The 27,765-nt window shown below is 42.4% G+C and overlaps 1 long non-coding RNA gene across 2 annotated transcripts; it reads right to left on the bottom strand.

Moving 5' to 3' along the window:
* LOC118387872 (uncharacterized) lies at positions 1-20,184 on the bottom strand. Of its 2 annotated transcripts, none has more exons than XR_004826462.2 (6): positions 17,929-20,184; positions 17,671-17,737; positions 5,913-6,032; positions 5,742-5,815; positions 5,440-5,541; positions 1-5,145 (listed from the first exon to the last, which is right to left on the bottom strand). It is a non-coding gene; the product is annotated as an uncharacterized LOC118387872 (long non-coding RNA). The 2 variants fall into 2 exon arrangements; XR_004826463.2 differs by having other exon boundaries at positions 1-5,066; positions 17,929-20,182.
* Positions 20,185-27,765: the final 7,581 nt, after the last annotated feature.

A 27,765-nucleotide genomic window follows, 5' to 3' on the forward strand; every position in this document is an offset into this window, starting at 1 on the left:
ACAACAATATCAGGGTGCAAAAAACTATTTATTTTCATTTTCTGTGTCACAAGACAGGCACAAATCGCCATAGGCCTAAATTATTTCCATACGTTATCTTCAGCTCCAGGAACGCTTCAACAGATGGCAATGGCAAGACTTCAACAGATGGCAATATCAGATCTCAGGAACAAATATCACTAGGTTTATACTTTTCATTCACATACTCAAACAGACAATAAGAATGTGTAGTAACACTCATGGAGAGCGTGCCAAGGGAGGCATGCCCTTGGCATATATAATGGTAAATATAGACAGTATGGACAGTGTATGAATAGAAAATGTGTGTACAGCAGTAGTTATATAGGATGAGCCTTGACTAGAATACAGTATATACATGTAAAGTGGGTAAAACAGTAACAGTGACTAACGTTCAGGGCAGGGTACTGGGGAGAGGTTGGCTAGTAGCGACTGTTTAAAAGTCTCATGGCCTGGAGATAGAAGCTGCTTATCAGTTTCTCGGTCCCAGCTTTGATGCACCTGTACTGTCTCCGCCTTCTAGATGGTAGCGGGGGTGAAGAGGCTGTGGCCCGGGTGGCTGAGGTCTTTGATGATGTTCTTGGCCTTTCTGTGACACCGGGTGCTGTAGATGTCCTAGAGGGCAGACAGTGTGCCCCCAAGTGATGCATTGGGCTGACCGCACCACCCTCTGGAGAGCCCTGTGGTTGTGGGCAGTCCAGTTGCCGTACCAGGTGGTGATTTTGGCTCCCGAGTGGCACAGTGGCATCTCAGTGCTAGAGGCGTCACTACAGACCCTGGTTTGATCCCGGGCTGTATCACAACCGGGCGTGATCAAGAGTCCATAGGGTGGCGCACAATTGGCCCAACGTCGTCCAGGTTAGGGGAGGGTTTGGCCGGGATAGGCCGCCATTGTAAATAATAATTTATTCTGAACTGACTTGCCTATTTAGATAAAGGTTAAATAAAGCAATTCTAATAACACAACAGCCCGACAGAATACTCTCAATGGAGCATATGTAGAAGTTTGTGAGGGCCTTAAGTGCCACGCCGAATTTACTCAGCCTGCTGAGGTTGAAGAGGCGCTCTTGCTCCTTCTTCACCATGCTATCGGTGTGGAGGGACCGTCGTAGGTCCTCAGTGATGTGCACGCTGAGCAACTTGAAGATTTTGACCCTATCCACTGTGGCCCCGTCGATGTGGATGGGGGCGGGCTCTCTCTGCTGTCTCCTGTAACCTACGATCATCTCCTTCATTTAGTTCATGTTGAGGGAGAGGTTATTTTCCTGGCACCACTCCGCCAGGGTTCTCACCTCCTCCCTGTAGGCCGTCTCGTCGTTGTTGGTAATCAGGCCAACCACTGTTGTGCATCAGCAAACTTGATGATTGAGTTGGACATGAGTGTGGCCAAGTAGTCATGGGTGAACAGGGAGTACAAGAGGAGGCTGAGCACGCACCGTGGGGCTTTTTGTTGAGGATCAGCGTGGCGGGGGTGTTGTTACCTACCTTTACTACCTGGGGTCGGCCAGTCAGGAAATCGAGGACCCAGTTGTACAGGGTTGGGTTCAGACCCAGGGCCCTGAGCTTAATGATGAGCTTGGGTAAGGTGGAGGTGATATGATCCTTAACTAGCACCTCAACGCACTTAGTTCAGTTACCTGCTTTCTTGGGTATAGAAACAATGGTGAACATCTTGAAAAAAGTGGGGACAACAGTTGGATATAGAGAGATTGTCCATGAACACTCCAGCCAGCTGGACTGCACATGCTCTGAGGATGCGCCTTGGGATCTCGTCTGGCCTGCAGCCTTGAGAGCATAAATGATTCACTCACGACAGCCATGGAGAACGAGACCACACGCAATGTTTTTTTCCTTGAAGTGGGCGAAGAAGGTGTTTAGCTTGTCCAGGAGCCAGGCGAGGGAGTCGGCTACATGGCTGGCTTTCACTTTATAATCTGTGATTGTGTGGAGTCCCTGCCACATACGTCTCCTGTCTGGGCCGTTGAAATGCACCTCCATTTTGTCCCCTGTACTGTTGTTTTGCCTATTTGATTGCCTTACGAAGGTCATAGCTGGTCTGCGTGTACACGTCCATGTTCCCAGTCACCTTGCCATGGTTAAATGTGGTGGTTCGCCCTTTCAGTGTTGCGTTTGTATTTTGATTGATTGAAAAACCCAACCCAGAGTGTAATCAGTGGACTCATGGTAAAGAGAGTTACTGGTCTATCCCCTATTTCTCATTTTTTTTGCGGATTAAGAATATATTCTTGAAATACAATGTATGTACTGTATCCATTAACACATTATTACAATTAGCTACATATAACATATGCAAAGTTAAGCTATTGTTGCAAGAGAGTTGGGGGAAATGGTATGCTACCCCCCTGACCATTGGAGTTTATGGGAATAGAAGGGCAAATATTTAAAGTAGTTCCTTTATTTGTACATTCTGGTTACACTGTGGTGTTATTCACTAAATATCCATCCAATTGGCGACATATTTTCATGTGAATATTCGAAAATCCGTATAAACATAATTTGCGCACTTTCCCACAAGTGTTGTTTCCATCAAATTGACAGTAAAGTTCTGAGGTAAAGACAGTTTCAGGTTTTCCTTACGTCCACCAACAGCAGTTAGGGACCGTCAACATAGTGACAAATCACATTTTTTATTTCAATAGCTCTTTAACCATTACTCCAAACACTTTCAAAACTGGATGTAGCTAACCCGATGGCATAGACACACATTGCACACCTTTTAGTTTGTCCATTTTCATCTCACATGGTTTTACATTAATTTTTCAATGTAGAATTTCAATAGCTCCTTGGTCATGTGACCTGATGACTTCAAACAAGGTTCAGAATGTCCAATGACTACCCTTCTATATTGCACACCCTTTAGTTTGTCCATTTTTATCTCGCATAGTTTTACATTAATTTTTCCAAATGTAGAATTTCAATAGCTCCTTGGTCATGTGACCTGGTGACTTCAAACAAGGTTCAGAATGTCCACGAAGTGGCTCTACACATTGCGGACCCTTTAGTTTGTCTCACATGGTTTTAAATGGATTTTTTAACTTATTTTTGCATGTAAAATTTCAATAGCTCCTTGGTCATGTGACCTAATGTCTGCTGACAACCCTTCTATATTGCACAATCTTGTTTGTACTGTAAAATCATGAGGTGTCACGTATATTTTTCATAGTTTCAAATTTACAATAGCTCCTTGGTCATGTCAAATACACACCTAAGAAGCATGCAGTGGATATACACCCATATTGCATAACCTCTAGTCATGTATCTTCTATATTGTTGTACATTAATATTAGTTTTACAATTAGGGGGTTCAGTCCAGTGTTGTGTTTACCCTTTTCTTTAATATTTATCTACAATAATTGGTAGGTCTAAGTACCTATTTTCATAGTTTTTTATTTTTCCACAGTATTTAACAGTGAGAGAGACAGATATCTCATTTTGTTGTTAATATCAACCATAAAGGAAAATGTATCCCTGTCCCAGAGATTTGGTGACATAGGTTTCCATAGCCGCCGTCTTCTCCTGTGACAGAGGATGCACCTGACTCCTGGGAAGTGCTGCGTCTGCCAGGAGATTTATCACACAACCCCCCCCCATCGATGGGGTGCTAAATCGGCATATTCAGAGGGGATGTGCATGGTGGAGACCTGGACTCTCCACCGTAGTTACACCTATGGAAACACCTATATATCTCCCTGAACATTGACGTGACCATCCCTTGAGAGCCTTCTGTTGCCACAAAATAGTGGGGTCATGATAAGCCAACCAGGGAAGCCCCAACACCACAGGAAATGGAGGAGAATTGATCAGGAAGACACTAATTCTCTCCTTATGGCCCTCCTGCATTATCATACATAATGGAGCTGTGACCTCCCTAATCAGGCCCGACCCTAAAGGACAGCTATCTAAGGAATGTACAGTGAAGCGCATATCAACAGGAACAATAGGGATCCCTAATCTAAGAGCAAACGACCTGTCAATAAAATTCCCAGCTGAGCCTGAATCTACTAGCGCCTTATGCTGGGAAATCTCAGGAAATTCTATAGATATACACATGTGCGCAACAGGAAGCTCTGGGTGAGTTGGGTGCATACTCACCTGGGATGATCCACCAGTGCCCTGCCTGCTGCCTCGACATCCTGGGGAACCTCTCCAGCACCGACCAGCAGTGTGTCCTCTGCAGTCACAGGTAGTGCAAGAAACAGCCCCCTCCTCCGGTCATCCTTAGAGCAGCACCTCCCAGCTCCATAAGTGTAGGATCGGAGGTGCTGGGGGATGGAATGGACGCACCCCGGTCCAGACGTCCGCGGGTGGCCAACAGGTTATCCAGCCGGATGGATAAATCCACCAGCTGGTCGAGGGTAAGGGTGGTGTCCCTGCAGGCCAGCTCCCGACGAACGTCCTCAAGTAGACTAAATCGGTAATGGTCTTTCAGGGCCCTCTCATTCCATCCCGCGCTGGCAGCCAGGAAGTCCAGTGCGAATTCCTGTGTGATCCTCATCCCCTGTCTGAGATGGAACAAGCGTTCCCCCGCCGCTCTCCCCTCAGGTGGATGATCGAAGACCGCTCGGAAGCGGCGGGTGAAATCCTCATAGCGGACCAACGCTGAGTCTATGCCCACTCAAGTGCTTTCCCTGACAGACAGGAGATGACGGCGGACACGCTCTCGTTTCCCGAGGGAGTCGGGTGGACGGTCGCCATGGTAGAGCTCCAACTGGAACAGGAACCCCTGGCACCCGGCAGCCGTCCCATCATATGCGCTCGGGGACGAGAGCCGAATCCCACTGGGTCCAGATGACGGAGGGGTGGACAGCGGTGTGGGTTGTGGTGTTGGTTGGAGTGAAGTTGATGGGGTTGTGGGGAAAACCCCCTTTATCCCCATCGCTCCATGGGTGAGCAGCATGCGATCCATGGCTGGGCCAAGATGTTGGGGCATCGTCGCGTGCTGCTGGACACGTTCTTCTACTGGTACCGGAGGACTGGGTGCACCTGCTGACTCCATTAAAATGGTGCTTGATTCTGTCATGTGTTAGCTGTGCAGAGGTGAGAACGGAGTCAGGCGCAGGACACAGAACTGAGTAAAATAACGTACTTTTACTCAGGAGAAATAATCTGCAAAAATAAATACACGCAGAGATCACAAACCCTAACACAACAGACTAACACAGAACCGGGAACAATCAAGCACAAAACATAATGAGAACCAGAGGGTTAAATAGGGAAATAATAATAATGTAATGGGAACCAGGTGTGTACAATCAAGACATGACAAATGGAAAAAGAAACGTGGATCGGTAGCAGCTAGAAAGCCGGTGACGGAAGTCGTGACATCAACAGACACTTAACTTCAATTAAGTATGAAACATTTAACAGTGTTAACTTTCTCTTGATCCCTGGTTGATGTACCTTTCAGAGCCTCTTCAGTGTGGATGGGGAATGGCATACATTATCAACAACAAAGACTGCACTTCCAGTTCTTTACTCTGCTGAACTCCTTTGTCTTCATTCCTAGGCACAGCACATGGAACCACCGTTGGCATGCAAAACATTCAATCCGAAACTAAATGTAGCACGTTATAAATTATATCAAATATCAATGCAGTAATGATGAATGACGAATTAGCCATCCATTGTGTAATATCATAAATTGTCTTACATGCCGTCACTGTTGTCAAAAGATTATAAACATGTTAAATAAAGTTACTAACCCAGTCAGTCTTTGGGCCACATCCAGGTTCTTTATCAGTGGCACACATGAAGTAGTTGTTGGCTTTGTTGAACTCTGAAATCATAGACATGAACTGAACATATGGCTGTCCCACACAGCTACATAAAAATAAAGAATTGACATTTACTTTGAATTAAATGTCATTACATACCAGACATTTTTAGTATATCCTCAGACATTTCTTTTCGCAGTTATCTCCATGTATTTTTGAAGGTTCCATATCAGTTTGGGAGGGGATGTTGGGGAAGTTCTGTGCAACTTCCTTGGCCATCTACACCAAAAAATAAAATAGCATTTTTGACGTAATTGTCACATAACAGCTAACCATTCATTATTGAGAATATAACTGTCAAAGCTGCATTACAAAGACCCCACAGATGAAGGTGTCCTGCTATATGGTGTGAGTTATATCCCCTCCTTTCCACTTTATGTCCGCCCACTCATCTTTTCCATGGCAGGATCTTCTCATTTTGAAGTATTCTCTTTTTTATGTAAAAATAAATGTAATTATGATTAGTTATAGGCAAATGGATACACAAGCCAAATTTGTATGCTGTTTTCCTTATCACTATAATCTAGTAGTAATTTATTAGTAGAGGTCATTTCATTCTACACAGCCTAAATTATAGCCACTGAACCATTTACAGGACAATAATAAAAGTAGCATATAGGGTCCAACCTTATCACTGAGTGAATAAATGTAGAGCGTTTGTAGACTTGAAGAAAAAAATATTAAGTGATAGTTTGTCCATTTGTGCTTAAAGAAAGTCATATCACAAAGATCACAGATGACAGTTTCCACCAGATCTATGACAATAGAGAATTAATTGTAAGCACCAAAGTGTGTTTGTCAAAATAATATCCGAAAATGACAGTTGCTGAACATAATACTTCTATTTGCAATAGCAATTTATGATATATGCATATATATTCCATATACCAAAACTACAAGTAGGATGGACATATTCCCACATACCTTTAATCAACCAGGTAAAATAATTACAATTTCGCAAATAAACACTGGAGAGATAGATGTGCAAAAGATGAAAGTGCAAGTAGAGATACTGCAGTGCAAAGGAGCAAAAAATAAAAAACATATATAAATAACAATATGGGGATGAGGTAGTTGGATGGGCTGTTTACAGATGGGCTATGTACAGGTGCAATGGTCTGTAAGCTGCTCTGATAGCTGATGCTTAAAGATAGAAGCGCTGAGTCATTACTTCCTCATGTTTCCTCCAACTACAGTTTATTTTCCACCATTTAGAAGCTCTGAGTCACTACGTCTTAAAGATAGTGAGGGAGATATGAGTCTCCAGCTTCAGTGATTTTTGCAATTTGTTCCAGTCATTGGCAACAGAGAACTGGAAGGAAAGGCAGCCAAAGGAGGAATTGACTTTGGGGATGACCAGTGAAATATACCTGCTGGAGCGCGTGCTATGTGTGGGTGCTGATATGGTGACCAGTGAGCTGAGATAAGGTGGGGCTTTACCTCACAAAGACTTATAGATGACCTGGAGCCAGTGGGTTTGGCGACGAATATGAAGTGAGGGCCAGGCATCAACAGCATGCAGGTCGCAGTGGTGGATAGTATATGGTGCTTTGGTGACAAAACAGATGGCACTGCATAGACTGCATCCAATTTGCTGAGTAGAGTGTTGGAGGCTATTTTGTAAATGACATCATCGAAGTCAAGGATCGGTAGGATAGTCAGTTTTACGAGGGTATGTTTGGCAGCATGAGTGAAGGATGCTTTGTTGCGAAATAGGAAGCCGATTCTAGATTTAATTTTGGATTGGAAATGCTCAATATGAGTCTGGAAGGAGATTTTACAGTCTAACCAGACACCTAGGTATTTGTAGTTGTCCACAAATTCCCGTCCAGAGTAGTGATGCTAGGCGGGTGGGCAGATGCGGGCAGCGATCGGTTGAAGAGCATGCATTTAGTTTTACTTGCATTTAAGAGCAGTTGGAGGCCACGGAAGGAGAGTTGTATGGCATTGAAGCTCATCTGGAGGTTAGTTAACACAGTGCCCAAAGAAAGGCCAGAAGTATACAAAATGGTGTCGTCTGCGTAGAGGTGGATCAGAGAATCACCAGCTGCAAGAGCGACATCATTGATGTATACAGAGAAAACAGTCGGCCTGAGAATTGAACCCTGTGGCACACCCATAGAGACTGGCAGAGGTCCGGACAACAGGCCCTCCCATTTGACACACTGAACTCTATCTGAGAAGTAGTTGGTGAACCAGGCGAGGCAGTAACTTGAGAAATCAAGGCTGTCGAGTCTGCCGATAAGAATGCGGTGATTGACAGAGTCGAAAGCCTTAGTCAGGTCGATGGATACGGCTGCACAGTATTGTCTTTTGTCGATGGAGATTATGATATCGTTTAGGACCGTGAGCGTGGCTGAGGTGCACCCATAACCAGCTCGGAAACCAGATTGCATAGTGGAGAAGGTACGGTGGGATTCGAAATGGTGATCTGTTTGTTAACTTGGCTTTCGAAGACCTTAGAAAGGCAGGGTAGGATAGATATAGGTCTGAAACTGTTTGGGTCTAGAGTGTCTTCCCCTTTGAAGAGGGGGAAGACCGCGGCAGCTTTCCAATCTTTGGGAATCTCAGATGATAAGAAAGAGAGGTTGAGCAGGCTAGTAATAGATGTTGAAATAATTGCGGCGGATAATTTTAGAAAGAGAGGGTCCAGATTGTCTAACCCAGGTGATTTGTAGGGGTCCAGATTTTGCAGCTCTTTCAGAACATCAGCTATCTGGATTTGGTTGAAGGAGAAATGGGGGAGGCTTGGGCAAGTTGCTGTGGAGGGTGCAGAGCTGTTGACCGGGTAGGGGTAGCCAGGTGGAAATCAAGGCCAGCCGTAGAAAAATGCTTATTGAAATTCTCGATAATCGTAGATTTATCGGTGGTGACAGTGTTCCCTAGCCTCAGTGCAGTGGGCAGCTGGGAGGAGGTGCTCTTATTCTCCATGGACTGGCGTTTGTTCTACAGAATGCATATTTCTGTTTGAAAAAGCTAGCCTTTGCTTTCCTAACTGCCTGTGTATATTGGTTCCTAACTTCCCTGAAAAGTTTCATATCGCGGGGCTATTTGATGCTAATGCAGTACGCTACAGGATGTTTTTTGTGCTGGTCAAGGGCAGTCAGGTCTGCAGTGAACCAAGGGCTATATCTGTTCCTGGTTCTACATTTTTTGAATAGGGCATGCTTATTTAAGATGGCGAGGAAAGCACTTTTAAAGAATTACCCGGCATCCTCTACTGACGGGATGAGGTCAATATCTTTCCAGGATACCCGGGCCAGGTCGATTAGAAAGGCCTGCTCGCTGAAGTGTTTTAGGGAGAGTTTGACAGGGATGACGGTCGTTTGACCGCGGACGCATTGCGGACGCAGGCAATGAGGCAGTGATCGCTGAGATCCTGGTTGAAGACAGCAGAGGTGTATTTAGAGGACAGGTTGGTCAGGATGATATTTTGGGGCGGCAGCGTAGCCTAGTGGTTAGAGCGTTGGACTAGTAACCGGAAGGTTGCGAGTTCAAACCCCCGAGCTGACAAGGTACAAATCTGTCGTTCTGCCCCTGAACAGGCAGTTAACCCACTGTTCCCAGGCCGTCATTGAAAATAAGAATATGTTCTTAACGGACTTGCCTGGTTAAATAAAGGTAAAATTTTAAAAAATAATAATAAATATCTATGATATATCCGAGTTTACGGATTTGGGGTTGTACCTGGTAGGTTCCATGATAATTTGAGTGAGATTGAGGGCATCTATCTTAGATTGTAGGACAGCTGGGGTGTTAAGCATATCCCAGTGTAGGTCACCTAACAGTACAAACTCTGAAGATAAACGGGGGGCAATTAATTCACATATGGTGTCCAGGGCACAGCTGGGGGTTGATTGGGATCTGTAACAAGCGGCATCAGTGAGAGATTTATTTCTGGAAAGGTGGATTTTTAAAAGTAGAAGCTCAAACTGTTTGGGCACAGACCTGGATAGCATGACAGAACTCTGCAGGCTGTCTCTGCAGTAGATTGCAACTCCACCCCCTTTGGCGGTTCTGTCTTGGCGGAAAATGTAAACACATACATAGAGGCATTTCTCAGCTATGATTTTACCAGTCAGAATCCAGAATGGATATGACAATGGGGCAGCACAGGATGTAATACACCCTTACAACAATCTACTTTTTGATCTTCTTGACTTCTTATCTGGTAAACTGCTACTGTGTGCCAAGAAAAGAGCCCCAATTAGGGGATAGTGTACTCCAGTAAAAAAGTCTGGTTTAGATTCAAAACTATTGCCCTGTGTCCCCATTCATAGGGGCATGAGAGACTAGTCAGTGGTAGAATTGAGTTGGCACTTTATAGGCATAAACACCCACAGACCCACATGGATTTTTCTAAATGTAAAATTTCAGTAGCTCCTTGGAGATTTTGAAAAATTCATGTAAATACATGTGAGATGAAAATGGACAAACTAACGGGTGTGCAATATGTAGGCCCATTTAGGGGACATTCTGAACCTTGTTTGAAGTCACTAGGTCACATGACCAAAGAGCTATTGAAATTCTAAATTTGAAAAAATTCATGTAAAACCATGTGAGATGAAAATGTACAAACTAAAGGGTCACATGGCCAAGGAGCTTTTGAAATTTGAATGTAAAAAAAAGTTTGTACTTTGTTTACACTCCCTAACTAATTCAACTTGGAATACAAAATGCTGCTCACATTTCCACGTTTATTAGCTTTGGAAAGGGAATTAATGTCCATATCGTCAAAATAAGACCTGTGCAATGTTGTGCTCAATTTTTCCAACATTGGAGTCTGTGGCTCAAGTGGTTTGAAAGCGCGAATATCCGTCGGATCTCCAATTTGAAACTGTCTTTACCTCGGTAGTAAAAGTATGTCCGTGACGACATAGCGCACATTAAAATTAAATTCCGATGTACCGAATAAAATAAAATAAAAATTATTCGCATTTCAACACTACTGAAGTTTTCTTTTTTCACAAAAAACGTTGCGTTATTTATTTAGCAAATGTGCCCACTCTGGTAATGGCACATGCGCTCTAGCCAACAATTATATCTGCATGCTGTTGGCTACAGCGCATATATAGCCTCCATTATAATATTGTTATCGACAAAAGAGCAAGATAATTTGAATAATTCCATCCATATTTTTTATGCGAGTAAAGTCATAACATATAAAACAATATCGGACAGCTGTGATGGAAACAGGTAGTTTCGGTACAATTTGAATAATGCCAACATATAATATATCCGTAGAAGACAATATTCCATATGGCCAATTCCAAAGAGTCCGCAGAATTTGCGATCAGGAAACAGACTACAGTGTCAAATCTACTGAATTGGAGAATAATCTTCTTGAATCGGGGCTACAGCGTTCAGGTCCTGAAAGATGCCGGTATAAGGGTTGGATTACTTGACAGAGAGAACTTGTTGTGAAGGAGAGTGCCTCGTGATACATCAGAGAGTGTATTTTGTTACAAAATACAGCACTGAAGCAGAGAACATTAAAAGAATAATTCAAAATAATTGGGAATCATCCAAAGTGATACACTACTATGCCAAGTATTTCCTGAGCCACCAGTCATAAGCTTTAAGAGATGTCCTACCCTAAATGACAAATTAGTCCACAGTTATCTTCCTGGTGACTCTCAAACAACTTGGCTAAACCACAAACCCAACGGCTCTTTTAAATGTAACCAGTGCAACCATTGCAGAAATATTGCACAGAAGAAGTATTTTGTTGACACAGCTTCCAAAATGAAGTATTACGTCGAGCATTTCATTAACTGCAAAACCACTCATGTCATCTACAGATTGGAATGTCCACAGTGCAAGGTGTTCTACATTGGACGGACAAAGAGAAGCCTTCAAGACCGCTTAGCGGAACACAAGTACGCCATTCGGGTAGGCAATGAAGACTACCCCATGGCAAGACACTACAAGTCCTTACACCATGGCAACCCTGCCAACCTACAAGCTATGGGTATTGATCATATTCCGGCCTCTATTAGAAAAGGGGACCGTCTGAAACAGCTAAACCAAAGGGAAAGGTTTTGGATTTACAAACGACTGGCCACTAAATATCCTGGTTTACATTTACATTTACATTTAAGTCATTTAGCAGATATCCTGGTTTAAATGAAGATATGGATTTCTCCCCCTTCCTGTAGGGTCGTGATAGGTCCATTTGCTGTCATCTAGTGGACATTTAGCTCATTTTCCCTCAGCTCTGTTTAGACTGTTGTTGTTCATGTTTTGCTGTGTTCTAGTGTACTATGGAATATATTGCTTTCTTATTCTTGACACTTCTATCAGTCATATTTAAGGTTAGAACTACCTTTCTAAGTGTTCTGATACTTCTAGCTTGGAGTTGTATTTTTATGATAACATAGCTACAGTATTTCACTTTTTAATGTGTATAGTATTGCTTCCTAGGTCTGTCCAATCAATTTTGTAACCACTCCCCCTCTTCCAATTAGGGCTAATTGGAAAAGCTGTTCAAAAGAGGACATTGTATTATTTCTTTGTACTCCCTGACCAAGGCCATGCAGCCGAAACGCATCAGATTTTTAAAACTTTATTTCTATTGAACATGCCATACAAATAAAGGCATCTTAATTAATTATATGAAGAGTGCCTTGGTCCTCCTTTCTTTTTGATATAATGTGTTCGTTTGACATGGTGGGATCTTGCGGAAAGGCCTTTAATATTTATATAATAACCATAATATCGAAGTAAACTTGAAGTCACGCGATGATTAAATGAATTATGATGAACTTCACAGGGTGTTGAAAGGTGATCTTGATGCTGCTTTCCAATGAATATCAACGGTATTATGTTGGTGACATGTTGATTGATGCTTGACTACCATTTGACAAGTTAAAATATTCTCGCTCTTATCCATTCTACTTCCATCATCCATCCATTGGCTAGAGCACACGTGTCAAGACCAGAGTAGACACATTTTCTATTTAACGCAACAGTTTTTGTGACAACTATAAGTAGTTGAAAATGTGATGGAAACACATTGAATTTCAGATTTTTTTTCGGTAACTGGAAACTTAAGCAAAAAGGTACATTTTCTTGTGTGCACTATGTCGTCACCCATCACTGACTTTTATTCACAAATCCGTTTGTTTGAAACACCACTGGTGGGAAAACACACATATTTTATTTGTGATATTTTAGAATATTTGCATGAAGATCTGATCCAAATGGATGGAAACATAACTATTGACATAACAGTCCACCAAACATTTTGGGCCAGTTTCCCAGACAGAATTCTGGGAAAGCATTCTAAAGGAAGATTCTCAATTAAACTATTTTTAGTTCAGTACCCATGTGTGGGTCTGTAGTGCTTGTTGTTTCAATAAACGCCCACAAGATGGCAACACTAGACACATCTGAAAACGGAGGAGAGCATTTTGCCTCGATCCATCTGGAACTGTGAATGTGAATCCATGATGCATTAAAGTGGCTTTTGAGTTAAAAACATTGAAATCACTCTGAAAATAAAAACTGCACTTTTGTAATCCTAGAACATTTATGGGGAAACCACAGTAGGGCCTATTGTGCAACATGACAAAAGTACAATATGTACAGTATGTTAAAACATAGCCTCGAACAAAAAACAGTTTGCTTCTAAGAACATTTCAGAATATTCACAATGTTCCACGGAATGATCTAGCAGTCATGTGATTCCAACAGGAAGCAGGAGTTTGCTGTGTTTAGATAAATGAGGAGAGATCAAGAGATGTGGGGCAAGAGAGTGAAAAGCTCAGACAGTCAGCAAGGTAGGCTATTGGATGAAGTTCTTTTAAACTAAAGGGGTCTGTTTAAGTCTAGTTTGATCACTCATCTTTTGCTGCTGCTATTCTTTATTTTACTCTTATTATTATCTATCCTGATGCCTAGTCACTTTACCCTGCCTTCATGTTCATATCTCAAATACCTCGTACCTCTGCACATTGATCTGGTATTGCTACTCCATGTATATAGCTTCATTCTTGTGTATTTTATTCCTTGTGTTACTATTTTTCTTTTTATTCTTATTTTTTAAACTCTGCACCGTTGGGAAGGGCTCGTAGGCAAACATTTCATGGTAAAGCCTACACCAGTTGTATTCAGCGTAGGTGACAAAAGTTGTGATTTGATTTGATCAATATTGATTTGAAGGTGGATTATTTAAAGAGTCACATGTTGAAGAAATGTTGGTCACATATTTATGGTTAGTATTGCTATGTGTATAATCAATGTGTTGTATGTGCTGTACTCATGTTCTATATGTCTGTGGTACTGTGTGAGTGTGTACCTAGTGTTCCCAACCTAATTTCTCCAGATCTGAGAAAAAAAAAACAGAAATAAAAACATGAAAACTCCCAGCCCAAGCTGCCAGCAATTTATGCTGAGTTAGCAGCGAGTTGCTCTCAACTCTTTAAACAAAACACAAGTCAACCCCCCCCCCCCAAAAAAATAAAATAAAATCCAGTCAATCTGGGGCCTGCTCTCTCCCCTCTTTCTCTCTTCCCTGGGCCGTGATAAACGACTGGCAGAGAGAGAGGTAGTCCAGAGGGCATCTGGCCAGGTCGCGCGCTCACGTGTGTGTGTATGCCGTACTATACATGCATGGGCACTGTGTGTGTGCATGTGTACGTGCGTGCGTGCGTGCTGTGAATGCATATGTGTGTGTGTGGTGTCTCAGGTCCTGCCTGAGAGGCAGAAATATGTGCTGAAGTCACAGTTTTTCTCCCACTCTGCCCCTGCGGCCAGTTTCCTCCCAGCATTCTCAGGAAGCCAGAGGGGAGGCAAGGTGCTGCTTGGTCAATGTTTCTCTTCACTAGAAAGACTTCCTGTTTTTGAGGGGGAGGACAGAGTTTGAGCACTGACGTATGTATGTAGAAAAATCACTACTCAAAAGAAGTAAGAAAGTGAGAAAATAATAACCGGTTCAGAAAGAATAACAATAGATATAGTCAAATGTTTTACTATGCTGTTTTACATTCTGTTTGTCTTCCATAAGGACCAAGGGACCCATTCAGACAATAGACCAGTCCAGGAATCAAAGTCAACATTCAGGAGAAACTCCCCTGGCACAGAACACTGAGCGAAAGAAGGCCAAAGGAAGAAGACTCCCTTAATTATGGACTCGGAGAGGAGCTAATTGTCTCCTTTGGGTCCAGGCTGCGGTCGGATTGGTCTGATTGGTTCCCTTTGGTCCAGAAGGTGGTCTTATTGGTTCCTTTGGGTCCAGGCTGTTGTCTGATTGGTTCTTTTGGGTCCAAAATGTGGTCTGATTGGTTACTTTGGGTCCAGACTGACGCTATGGTCAGGTGGCCAGACGTGATGCCAGGATTCACTCCTCACATTGTTCCTCTCAGGGACTCAAGCCTTCCGGTGGTATATATGAGTCAGCTGCTCTGCTGTGGACAGGGCAATTGGCTAGTACACTACATGAATACACTACATGACCAAAAGTATGTGGACACCTGCTAGTCGAACATCATATTCAAAAATGGGGATTAACATGGAGTTGGTCCCCCCTTTGCTGCTACAACAGCCTCTTCTTTGCTGGGAAGGCTTTCCACTAGATGTTGGAACATTGCTGAGGGGACTTGCTTCCATTCAGCCACAAGAGCATTAGGGAGGTCGGGCACTGATGTTGGGCGATTAGGCCCGACTCGCAGTTGGGGTTCCAAGTCATCCCAAAGATGTTCTATGTTTTTACATTTTGTTTTTGAACCTTTATTTAACTAGGCAAGTCAGTTCTTATTTACAAAGACAGCCTAGGAGTATTGGGTTAACTGCCTTGTTCAGGGGCAGATTTTTTTTTTTTACCTTGTCAGCTCAGGGATTCGATCTAGCAACCTTTTAGTTACTGGCCCAACAGTCTAACCACCTGCCGAGGTGACTTTGTGCACCGGGGCATTGTCATGCTGAAACTGTTGCCACCAAGTTGGTAACACAGAAGCTTCCAAACTGTCATTGTATGATGTGGCGTTAAGATTTCCCTTCACTGGAACTAAGGGGCCTAGCCTGACTGCCAGATGGTGAAGCGTGATTCATCACTCCAGAGAATGTGTTTCCACATCTCCAGAGACCAATGAAGGCAGGCTTTACACCGCTCCAGATACTGGAGATACTCCACATACTCTTCTATATATAGTGTACCTTTGGTATGAAAAGATGAAATGGAAGTGTTACTCATCACATGATGTGGATTCCACTCTGTATCTCAGCAACTCTGTATATATCTGCAATCTCTGTCGTGACCATGATGACCCTAGGGACTAGACAGGGAAGTTGGGACACTTTTTTTTGCGGTCAGAAGTGTCCCAATAGGCAAGTGATTTTGTTATTGGGTGTTGCACTCAACTAAATAGAAAGGAAGTGATTCATATTCTACTGAAATATGAAACAACCATTTTTCCTGACACCTGTGTCATTGAAACAGAGCCATAGTGGAAGCAGAAGGATGACTTTGAGAGAAAATAAAAAGCTCTAACGAAGACCTCGAGGCCGATACATGTAACTTAATAAAGAGCACTGATGCTACTGTAGCAAGAGCAGTGTGCGGGTTTCTTCTTTTTTTCCCTCATCTCATTCAACTGTTACCATGCACCTGCACCAAGTCAGCTCAGATGTGTGGGTGCCTTTTTAAAAAAATTGAGTCATCAATGATTGACAAATGTCACGGGGCATTGTTTTGTGTCTACAATGAGAATACCCTACGTGTACACAAGCGCACACATGCTTCCAAGTCTGTTTTATAAAGATTTTTTTATCTATTGCTGAGGTCAGTCCTCCCAAACCTGTATCGGTCCCGCATTAAATTATTTATAAAGCCTTCCTAATGCCTTCATAAATACTTGTATTAATGTGTTACAAAGCATCTATGACCATATGTCATGCTTTATAAAGGGTTCATACATGTGACATAACTGTGTGATGTCAAATGTCACATAAGCCACTTGTGTCAAATATGATATAAACATGTACTTTAGTAAAGGGTGGCCCACGATCTGAAGTAAAGTCATGTTAGTCGCATTCAACCTAATCGCGTTCCCAGACACTTCCGCCCATATGCATCAACCTTGTCCTTCATTAGTTAGGGTTAGGTTTAAAATTCATATGTTAAGAAGAGAAATCGTTGAAATGCGCAGAATTTTGCCATGATTACGACTTTGTGGCTGTCTTTCATAAATCATCAGAACATGAATAACCTATTCATTGACACCTTATGTAGTGTCCTGTAATACTTCATTTGAAGTGAGACACCTTCGGTCATTCATGACACATCGATAAAGACTGTATCACGTGACACTTTAAAGTCAGACCCCTTTGGTCATTTATAACACATACAGTACCAGTCAAAAGTACCTACTCATTGCCAGGGTATTTGTTTATTTTTGCTGTTTTCTACATTGTAGAATAAAAGTGAAGACATCAGAATTGTGAAGTAACACATATGGATTCATGTAGTAACCAGAAAAGTCTGCATTTTTTAAATAGTTATATTTGAGATTCTTCAAAAAGCCACCGTTTGCCTTAATGACAGCTTTGCACACTCTTGGCATTCTCTCAACCAGCTTCATGAGGTAGTCACCTGGAATGCATTTCAATTAACAGGTGTGCCTTGTTAAAAGTTAATCTGTGGAATTTCTTTCCATGTTAATGCGTTTGAGCCTATCAGTTGTGTTGTGACAAGGTAGGGGTGGTATCAGTGGAGGCTGGTGACTTGAAAATTGAGGAGGATGACCCACGGTATAGGTGCGTAACGCACAGAGATGACAAGGTGTGTTTCAAAAATCATCAAAGACCAATTATTATTTTAACCTAAAGCATTTAATGAAAACATGAGAGGGCTACTTACAGTGTTGGAAAGGGATCACAGCAGTGATTGAATGAGGGTATGAGGCATGAGTTGAGTTGTTCAGAGGCTTGACCAGTGCAGGATAGGATTTGACAGGGAACACAAAAAACAATAACACAACAGACTACACAGTTAGACAAAAGAGCTAAGAATGAGTTAGTCCAAGCAAGGAGTAAAATAATTGATGTGTAATAATGTGATTGTGTTTGTGATTGACTCTACATACAGTAATGACAAAAAATGTATAGGGGTACTCACAGTGCTAGGAGGGGAAACATCCAATGTGCCAGTGGATGAGTTGGGCATATGAGATGTGGCTTCAGTTCATGTCAGGAGAAAGTTGACAAAGGTAGTGGAGTGGAGTAGTCAAATAGCAGATACATTCCATTACAGCTGCACCATCGTAGGTTTGGACAACTATGAAGTCAAACACAGACTGCGCATCTCGTCCACTTGACACATCAAAGTAACCCAAGAAACGTTCCTGAATAAAGCCCTGATCATTCACATGCCTAATGACAACTGATAACTGCAAGCAGACTGGTGGCACCATAGGTCCCAGAGCGGTGGGGAAAATTGTCCCTTATATGATAACCTAAATAGGAAAACTCTGGACCCTATAAGGTACAGTGATTAATCAGTTGTAAAGGGGTTTTATATGGGCTATGATGACATCAGTTTTTCCTAATCAAGTTTTTTTTTTTAACTCCTGAAACAAACTCCTGGACCAGTGGGGGTGAAAACCCTGTCAAACTGCAGCTACCTTAAATTTGTTCATATAAATTATATTTAGTCTAGATTAGGAGGGGGATTTCCTCTACCTAGACACATAGAAAACAACTGATAGACAATATAACTCACAGGGCTGAGCTTGCTTTATGCATGTTTTCATCATGCAGGCCTAAGCAACTGTAGGCCTTACAAAACATTTGCTCACAACCGTCATCACTATTATGTTGATTCATTAATTCCAGTTAAGCATTATGGATTAAAAACGTATAGGCATCCTAGCCAGCCCAATTTTGAATATAAACTCAATTTGATCACAATTACATTTTCTCCTGACACACAAATGGACTATAATAAATACATAACGTTACCAATTAGTTTATCCTGACCAGATTGACAGGGCGCATAGGCTGTATGCAGCTGCTCTTAATAGTAGACTACAGTTTGATGAGACTGAAAAATAGTCTCGTTTTCATCCCATACAGCATGTCAGATTTCTAATGTTTAGGTGTAGCCTAGGCTGCTACAACATTTATATAATTCGTTTTTGCTTGTGTCTGCCCGGAGTGATTATGTGTTATTATCTTTGCTAAATAAATACCGGAGGAAAGTGGAAAGCCAATTTGAGCGCACGCTGCGTCAAACTCTCTCGATAATCGTTTAATGGATGATGCGATGGAAGCAATCACATCATTCGGAATTCTTTTCGACATCCCATAAAAGACAGTCGAAAGTTCGGTATGTTAAGCAAGTAAAGCATCGTAACGTGCAATTACCGCTGCAAGCTGCTTGTTGTTGCGCTTGTCGGCGGAACTTTCCATCTCGTCGTGTCCTCTAAAAGCAAATGATTGCATGCCCAAAAACGCAGACCAGCAGGCCAGCAATACAGGCGGCTTGATGAAAAGCTCCCCGTTAACCAGCTATACTTTTGACGTCAGGTGGTACTGAACGCTCTCACCTTTTCATCCTTCTCCATGAAACTGATCTCAGGTAGAAGTCGACCCTTGCTTTTAATACGCACCTTTTCCGTGTACACCGTGTCCACAACTTTTTCTTCTGCGTTGGCCCTTCTGACACAGAAAACTGGACCCTCGCGCTGGTAGCTAGCTCGCTACTGAAGTTAGCAAGGTACATTGAAATAAATTGCACTAACTGGACACAAAAATTAAGTTATGAAATCAAGGAAACAACAAACAGTCTCCTGTAATTTGAAAAAACAAACACATTTGAATTGAATAATATATTTAATTAAAAATATATATATTTTAAAACTTGATTAGGAAAAACTGGTCCCATCAAAGCCCATATAAATCCTTTTTACAACTGATTTATCACTTTTTATTTGTCATGTCTATCCAACAATGTCACCAAGGTTCTCAACAATAGAACCCCCAAAATGTTCTGTGGCACAATCCCAACACAACAATAGGTTCATTCTCTGGTCCAAATGCTCTGATTGGTTGGACAACATGTCAGTTCATACTGCAAAAGCTTTGATTGGTTGGAGGATGTTCTCCGGAAGTGGTCATAATTACCATGAATGTCTATGGAAGGGGGTGAGGCCTACGAGCCTCCTAGGTTTAGTAGTCAAGTCAATGTAGCCAGAGGAGGACGGAAGCTAGCTGTCCTCCGGCTGCACCATGGTGCTACCCCAGACAGTGCTGTTGAAGTTACTGTTGACCTTCATTGTAAAAAAGTGTAATTTAATCAATATTTGGTGACATGAATATATTTAACATAGTTTTATCTAAACCCAAACAAAGGAGATGATCGTGGACTTCAGGAAACAGCAGAGGGAGCACCCCCTTATCCACATCGACAGGACAGAAGTGGAGAAGGTGGAAAGTTTTAAGTTCCTCGGCGTACACATCACGGACAAACTGAAATGGTCCACCCACACTGACAGCGTGGTGAAGAAGGCGCAACAGTGCCTCTTCAACATCAAGAGGCCGAAGAAATTTGGCTTGTCACCTAAAACCCTCACAAACCTTTAACGATGCACAATCGAGAGCATCCTGTCGGGCTGTATCACCGCCTGGTACGGCAACTGCACCGCCCTCAACTGCAAGGCTCTTCAGAGGGTAGTGCGGTCTGCATAACGCATCACCGGGGGCAATCTACCTGCCCTCCAGGACACCTACACCACCCAATGTCACAGGAAGGCCAAAAAGATCATCAAGGAAAACAACCACCCGAGCCACTGCCTGTTCACCCCGCTATCATCCAGAAGGTGATGTCAGTACAGGTGCATCAAAGCTGGGAGAAAGAGACTGAAAAACAGCTTCTATCTCAAGGCCATCAAACTGTTAAACAGCCATCACTAACATAGAGAGGCTCCTGCCAAAATAGACTCAAATCACTGGACACTTTAATAAAGGTATCACTAGTCACTTTATATAATGGCACTTTAATAATGTTTACATATTCTACATTACTCAACTCATATGTATATACTGTAATATATACCATCTATTGAATCTTGCCTATGCCGCACGGCCATCGCGCATACATATATTTATATGCAAATATTCTTATTCCATCCCATTACATTTGTGTGTATAAGGTAGTTGTTGTGAATTTGTTAGATTACATGTTAGATATTAGTGCACTGTCGGAACTAGAAGCACAAGCATTTCGCTACACTCACATTAACATCTGCTAACCATGTGTTTGTGACCAATAATATTTGATTTCATTTGAAAAATGATAACTTTTTTGGTCCTCCCCTTCCTCCTCTGAGGAGCCTCCACTGGGTGGTTTACAAAAGACCAAGTCCATATTATGGCAAGAACAGACATTAAGGTCAGTCAATACGGAACATTTCAAGAACTTTCAAAGTTTCTTCAAGTGCAGTCGCAAGATGGCGCAGGAGAACAAAGAAGAAGTTTTACATATTCCTAACAAATTGTATTTTTTTGTTTGTTTCTTTGCGTTGTTTGTAACTTATTTTTTTACTTATTTTGTACATAATGTTGCTGCTACCGTCTCTTATGACTGAAAATAACTCACCACGGATTGGCAGAATCCTTTTTTTCCCTTTAACGAGTCCGACGAGCCCCGACGTGAATGATATGCTGCTTACCAGGGAACAGGCCTTGATCCCTGTCATTTGCGTGAAGAGAAGGCGGGGGAAAAGGGCCCGGAGGCTGGGCTGCCTTCTGAGAATTCGTAGGCGATCAAATAAACCCTTACTACCTTCCATTCTGTTAGCAAAGGTGCAATCTTTGGAAAATAAAATTGATGACCCACATGGAAGATTAAAATACCACCGGGACATTCAAAACTTTAATATCTTATGCTTCACGGAGTCGTGGCTGAACGACGACATTATCAACATAGAGCTGGCAGGTTATACGTTGAATCGGCAGGATAGAACAGCATCGCCTGGTAAAACAAGGGGCGGTGGTCTATGTATTTTTGTAAATAACAGCTGGTGCATGATATTTAAGGAAGTCTCAAGGTTTTGCTCGCCTGAGGTAGAGTATCTCATGATAAGCTGTAGACTACGCTATCTACCTAGAGAGTTTTCATCTGTATTTTTGTAGTTGTCTACATACCACCACAGACTAATACTGGCACTAAGACCGCACTGAATGAGCTGTATTCCACAATAAGCAAACAGGAAAACGTTCAACCAGAGATGGCGCTCTTTAAATACTTTAATGCAGGGAAACTTAAATCTGTCTTACCAAATTTCTATCAGCATGTTAAATGTGCAACCAGAGGGGAAAAAAGCTCTGGATTCCTCCGATGGCATTGAGGAGAACACCACATCAGTCATTGGCTTCATCAATAAGTACATTGTTGACGTCGTCACCACGGTGACCGTACGTACATACCCCCACCAGAAGCTATGGATTACATGCAACATCCGCACTGAGCTTAAGGCTAGAGCTGCCGCTTTCAAGGAGCAAGACTCTAACCCGGAAGCTTATAAGAAATCCCACAATTCCCTCCGACGAACCATCAAACAGGCAAAGCGTCAATACAGGACTAAATGGCAGGGTCGGATGTGGCAGGGCTTGCAAACCATTACAGACCACAAAGGGAGAGAGAGCTGCCCAGTGACGCAAGCCTACCAGACGAGCTAAACTACTTCTATGCTCGCTTCGAGACAAATAATACTGAAAAATGCATGAGAGCACCAGCTGTTCTGGAAACTGTGTGATCACACTCTCCGCAGCCGATGTGAGTAAGACCTTTAAATAGGTCAACATTCATAAGGCCGCAGGGTCAGACGGATTACCAGGACGTGTACTGCGAGCATGCGCTGACCAACTGGCAAGTGTCTTCACTGACATTTTCAACCTCTCCCTGTCCGAGTCTGTAATACCAACATGTTTTAAGCAGACCACCATGGTCCCTGTTCCCAAGAACATTAAGGTAACCTGCCTAAATGACTACCGCCCCACCCATAGCACTCACGTCTGTAGCCATGAAGTTGTTTTGAAAGGCGGGTCATGGCTCACATCAACACCATTATCCCAAAAACCCATTCCAATTTGCATACCGCCCAAACAGATTCACAGATGATGCACTCCACACTGCCCTTTCCCACCTGGACAAAAGGAATACCTATGTGAGAATACTATTCATTGACTACAGCTCAGCATTCAACACCGTAGTTCCCTCAAAGCTCATCAACAAGCTAAGGACCCTGGGACTAAAACACCTCCCTCTGCAACTGGATCCTGGACTTCCTGATGGGCCGCCCCCAGGTGGTAAGGGTAGGTAACAACACATCCACCACGCTGATCCTCAACACAGGAGCCCCTCAGGGGTGAGTGCTCAGTCCCCTTCTGTACTCCCTGTCACTCATGACTGCACGGCCAGGCACAACTCCAACACCATCATTAAGTTTGCCGATGACACAACAGTGGTAGGCCTGATCACTGACAATGATGAGACAGCCTATAGGGAGGAGGTCAGAGACCTGGCCATGTGGTGCCAGGACAACAACCTCTCCCTCAACGTGATCAAGACAAAGTAGGTGATTGTGGACTACAGGAAAAAGAGGACCGAGCACACTCCCATTCTCATCGACTGGGCTGTAGTGGAGCAAGTTGAGAGCTTCAAGTTCCTTGGTGTCCACATCACCAACAAACTAATATGGTCCAAGCACACCAAGACAGTCGTGAAGATGGCATGACAATGCCTATTCCCCCTCAGGATACTGAAACGATTTGGCATGGGTCATCAGATCGTCAAAGGTTTCTACAGCAGCCCCATCGTGAGCATCTGGTTGCATCACTGCCTGGTATGGCAACTGCTCGGCCTCCGACCGCAAGGCACTAGAGAGGGTAGTGCGTACGGCCCAGTACTTCACTGGGGCCAAGCTTCCTGCCATCCAGGATCTCTACACCAGGTGGTGTCAGAGGAAGGACCTGAATTGTCAAAGACTCTAGACACCTTAGTCATAGACTGTTCTCTCTGCTACCGCACGGAAAGCGGTACCGGTGCGCCAAGTCTAGGTCCAAGAGGCTTCTAAACAGCTTCTACCCCCAAGCTATAAGAAACCTGAACATCTAATCAAATGGCTAGCCAGACTATTTGCATTGCCCCTCCTCTTTTACACCGCTGCTACTCTCTGTTGTTATCATCTATGCATAGTAACTTTAATAACCATACCTACTCTACATGTTACCTCAACTAACCGGTACCCCCGCACATTGACTCTGTACAAATACCCCCCTCTGTATAGTCTCGCTATTGTTATTTTACTGCTGCTTTTAATTACTTGTTACTTTTATTTCTTATTATTACACATATCTTTTTTTTTAACTGCGTTGTTGGTTAGGGGATCGTAATTAAGCATTTCACTTTAAGGTGTTGTACTTGTTGTATCCAGCGCATGTGATGAATAAAATTTGATTTTGATTTGAAAAACGATCAATCGCTATGATGAAACTGGCTCTCATGAGGGCTGCCACAGGAAAGGAAGACCCAGAGTTACCTCTGCTGCAGAGGATAAGTTAATTAAAGTTATAATTCTAAGAAATTGCAGCCCAAATAAATGCTTGACAGAGTTCAAGTAACAGACACATCTCAACATCAACTGTTCGGAGGACACTGCGAATTACATTTTTTTACCTTCATTTAACTTGGCAAGTCAGTTAAGAAAAAAATGTAATTTTCAATGATGGCCTAGGAACAGTGGGTTAACTGCCTGTTCAGGAGCAGAATGACAGATTTGAAACTTGTCAGCTTGGGGATTTGAACTTGTATCCTTTTGGTGACTAGTCCAACGCTCTAACCACTAGGCTACCCTGCCGCCCCAGGCTTTTGTGGTCAAATTGCTGAAAAGAAACCACTACTAAAGAACTACTAAAAATAAAAAGAGACTTGCTTGGGCAAAGAAACACAAGCAATGGACATTAGATTGGTGGAAATCTGTCCTTTGGTCTGATGAGTCCAAATTTCAGATGTTTGGTTCCATCCACCATGTCTTTGTGAGACGCAGAGTAGGTGAAAGGATGATGTCTTCATGTGTGGTTCCCACTGTGAAGCATGGAGGAGGAGGTGTGAGGGTGCTTTGCTGGTGACACTGTCTGTGATTTATTTAGAATTCAAGACACACTTAACCAGTATGGCTACCACAGCATTCTGCAGCGATACACCATACCATCTGGTTTGTGCTTAGTGGGACTATCATTTGTTTTTCAACAGGACAAGGACCCAAAACACCTCCAAGTGTGTAAAGGCTATTTCACCAAGAAGGAAAGTGATGGAGGGCTGCATCTGATGACCTGGCCTCCACAATCACCCAACCTCAACCATATTGAGATGGTTTGGGATGAGATGGCCGACGGAGCGAAGGAAAAGCAGCTAACAACTGCTCAGCATATGTGGGAACTCCTTCAAGACTGTCGGAAAAAAGTGTGCAAAGCTGTAATCAAGGCAAAGGGTGGCTACTATGAAGAATCTAAAATATATTTAGATTTGTTTAAGACGTGTTTGGTTACTACATGATTCCATATGTGTTATTTCATAGTTTATGTTGTCACTATTATTCTACAATGTAGAAAATAGTTGTCACACCCTGACCACAGTTTGCTTTGTATGTTTCTATGTTTTGGTTGGTCAGGGTGTGATCTGAGTGGGCAAACTATGATGTCTTGTTTGTCTATTTCTATGTCTGGCCTGATATGGTTCTCAATCAGAGGCAGGTGTTAGTCATTGTTTCTGATTGGGAACCATATTTAGGTAGCCTGGGTTTCACTGTGTGTTTGTGGGTGATTGTTCCTGTCTCTGTGTTTTGCACCAGATAGGACTGTTTTAGGTTTTCGCACGTTTGTTGTTTTGTTAGTTTATTCGTGTACAGTTTCTTTATTAAAGTACAATGAATAACAACCACGCTGTATTTTGGTCCGCCTCTACTTCACCTAAAGAAAACCGTTACAATAGTCAAAATAAAGAAAAACCCTTGAATGAGTAGGTGTGTCCAAACTTTTGACTGGTACTGTACATTTCCATTTTTTTCTCATTTTTTTAACATTACAAATACAATATATTTTTTTTTAAGTACATCAATGCAGTTACATTGAACATTACGCAGGGCTGTTAATAGTGTAGCTTGTCCCTGAGCTGGCAGATGAATCGTTCTTGCCTCTCTTCCTCATGGAGGTTCTGCATGTTGATTCCAACCTTAAAAGTAACAACAAAGAAAGTTAGCAGGTCTGTTAGGAAATTCCTTTGTCACACCATCTGGATAAGATCATTTCTGTGCTGTGCCAGAAATACTCTAAATGGGGAGATGGGAAACTCAAATGATAAAATTCCTCTTTCATTTACAAATCTCATGACATGACTATTAGAAGGGGCTGTATCCAGGGAGATTTATATTTAGCGGAGCCCGCGAGCTAGTAAATGCTGAGAACTCACTAAAATTATTTGAAATAAAAATTGGGGTAATTATGTAATCTAACTCAACACTTAACTACTACAAACAAATTAATATTACAATTAAAAAAAGTGGCCTTTTGATTTTGCGAACTCATCACATGCGCACTTTACTGTGCTTACAGAAACACCACCAACCAAACAACAGTGCAGGGCATGCACACTAAATTAAAGGGCAACTACACTCACAAATAAAAGTTTCTTCGATTTTTCCCAGACATTAAATGTCATCCCCTGATGTGGTTAAAGTATTTTTGTGAACACAAAAATCAAATTATTTTGTTTTTCTATTAAAAAGTAGGAAAAACAGAAAAGCCTGGTGGGGAAGCGAAACCTGGAAAAACTAAATCGAGAAAACAACTGAATTTGGGCAAAAAACTAAATTGGGCCAAAAATATAAACAGATTTTAAAAGGCCCTACAAATGTATTTTGTTGAGGTCAGGTTTAATATAGGCTATGCAACCAACAGGGAAAGAGGTCAGGCCATCCTAGAAAAGTTTTAGAGTAATATCATATATACAATTTTGCATACACTTATCCAAAGCAACTTAAAGCCATGTGTGCATAAATGTTTGCGTATTGGTGGTCCCGGGAATCGAACCCACTATCCTGGCATTGCAATGCTCTACCAAGATTCAGGACAAGGTTGTAAATGCTTTTTGAACCCTCCATTTAATATGATTTATAAAGCCTTTAATAGGTGGTGCTTATGCCACGCTTTATAAAGCATAAGTTTATCACATTTGACATTAGTGGTTATGTCACACAGTTATGCTACATTTATGAACCCTTTATGATTTGTGACACATTTAAATAGTGTTTACGAAGCCTTTATAAGCTGCACATCATTTAATGCAGTACCCCTGTATCATATGTGATGGGTTAACATAGCAGAAACGGGCTGATCCACTTCACTGAGCCTGATTGGCTGCGTCCAAAATGGCACCATATTCCCTTTATAGTGCACAAATCTTGACCAGAACACTTTTGACCCGGGCCAATAGGATTCTGGCCCAAAGTAGTGCACTATAGGGAATAGGGTGCCATTTGGGATGCAACGACTGGCTATGCATTCCAGAGGTGACAGGAAAAAAGGAAAATATGTTCTTCCTTGGCTTGTCAATGATCTGGTTCAGAGAGGCTCTTCTCCCTTTCTCCTCCTAAATAACACCCTCTGTCAGCAGAACTACACAGGAAACCTAGCCAGGAAGGAAGGCTTTTCTCTGTCTTATTGTCTCCCCTGCTCTGCACAGCTCTGTCCCCTGAGGCTAATCTGGACATGCGCATCACATGTTGACTCATAACCCGCAGTCACAGAGGTTATATATCCGCAGAGACCGCGGGTTATGAGTCAACCAGCGGATCACTAGTGGCGGGTTGAATAAAGAAATAATACCTTAAAAATCCATAAATGTAGCCTATCATAATTATATAATTATTGTGGAATTTATACCTATAGGCTACAT

This window comes from Oncorhynchus keta, chromosome 9 (assembly GCF_023373465.1).
Source record: "Oncorhynchus keta strain PuntledgeMale-10-30-2019 chromosome 9, Oket_V2, whole genome shotgun sequence".
Lineage (NCBI taxonomy): Eukaryota > Metazoa > Chordata > Actinopteri > Salmoniformes > Salmonidae > Oncorhynchus > Oncorhynchus keta.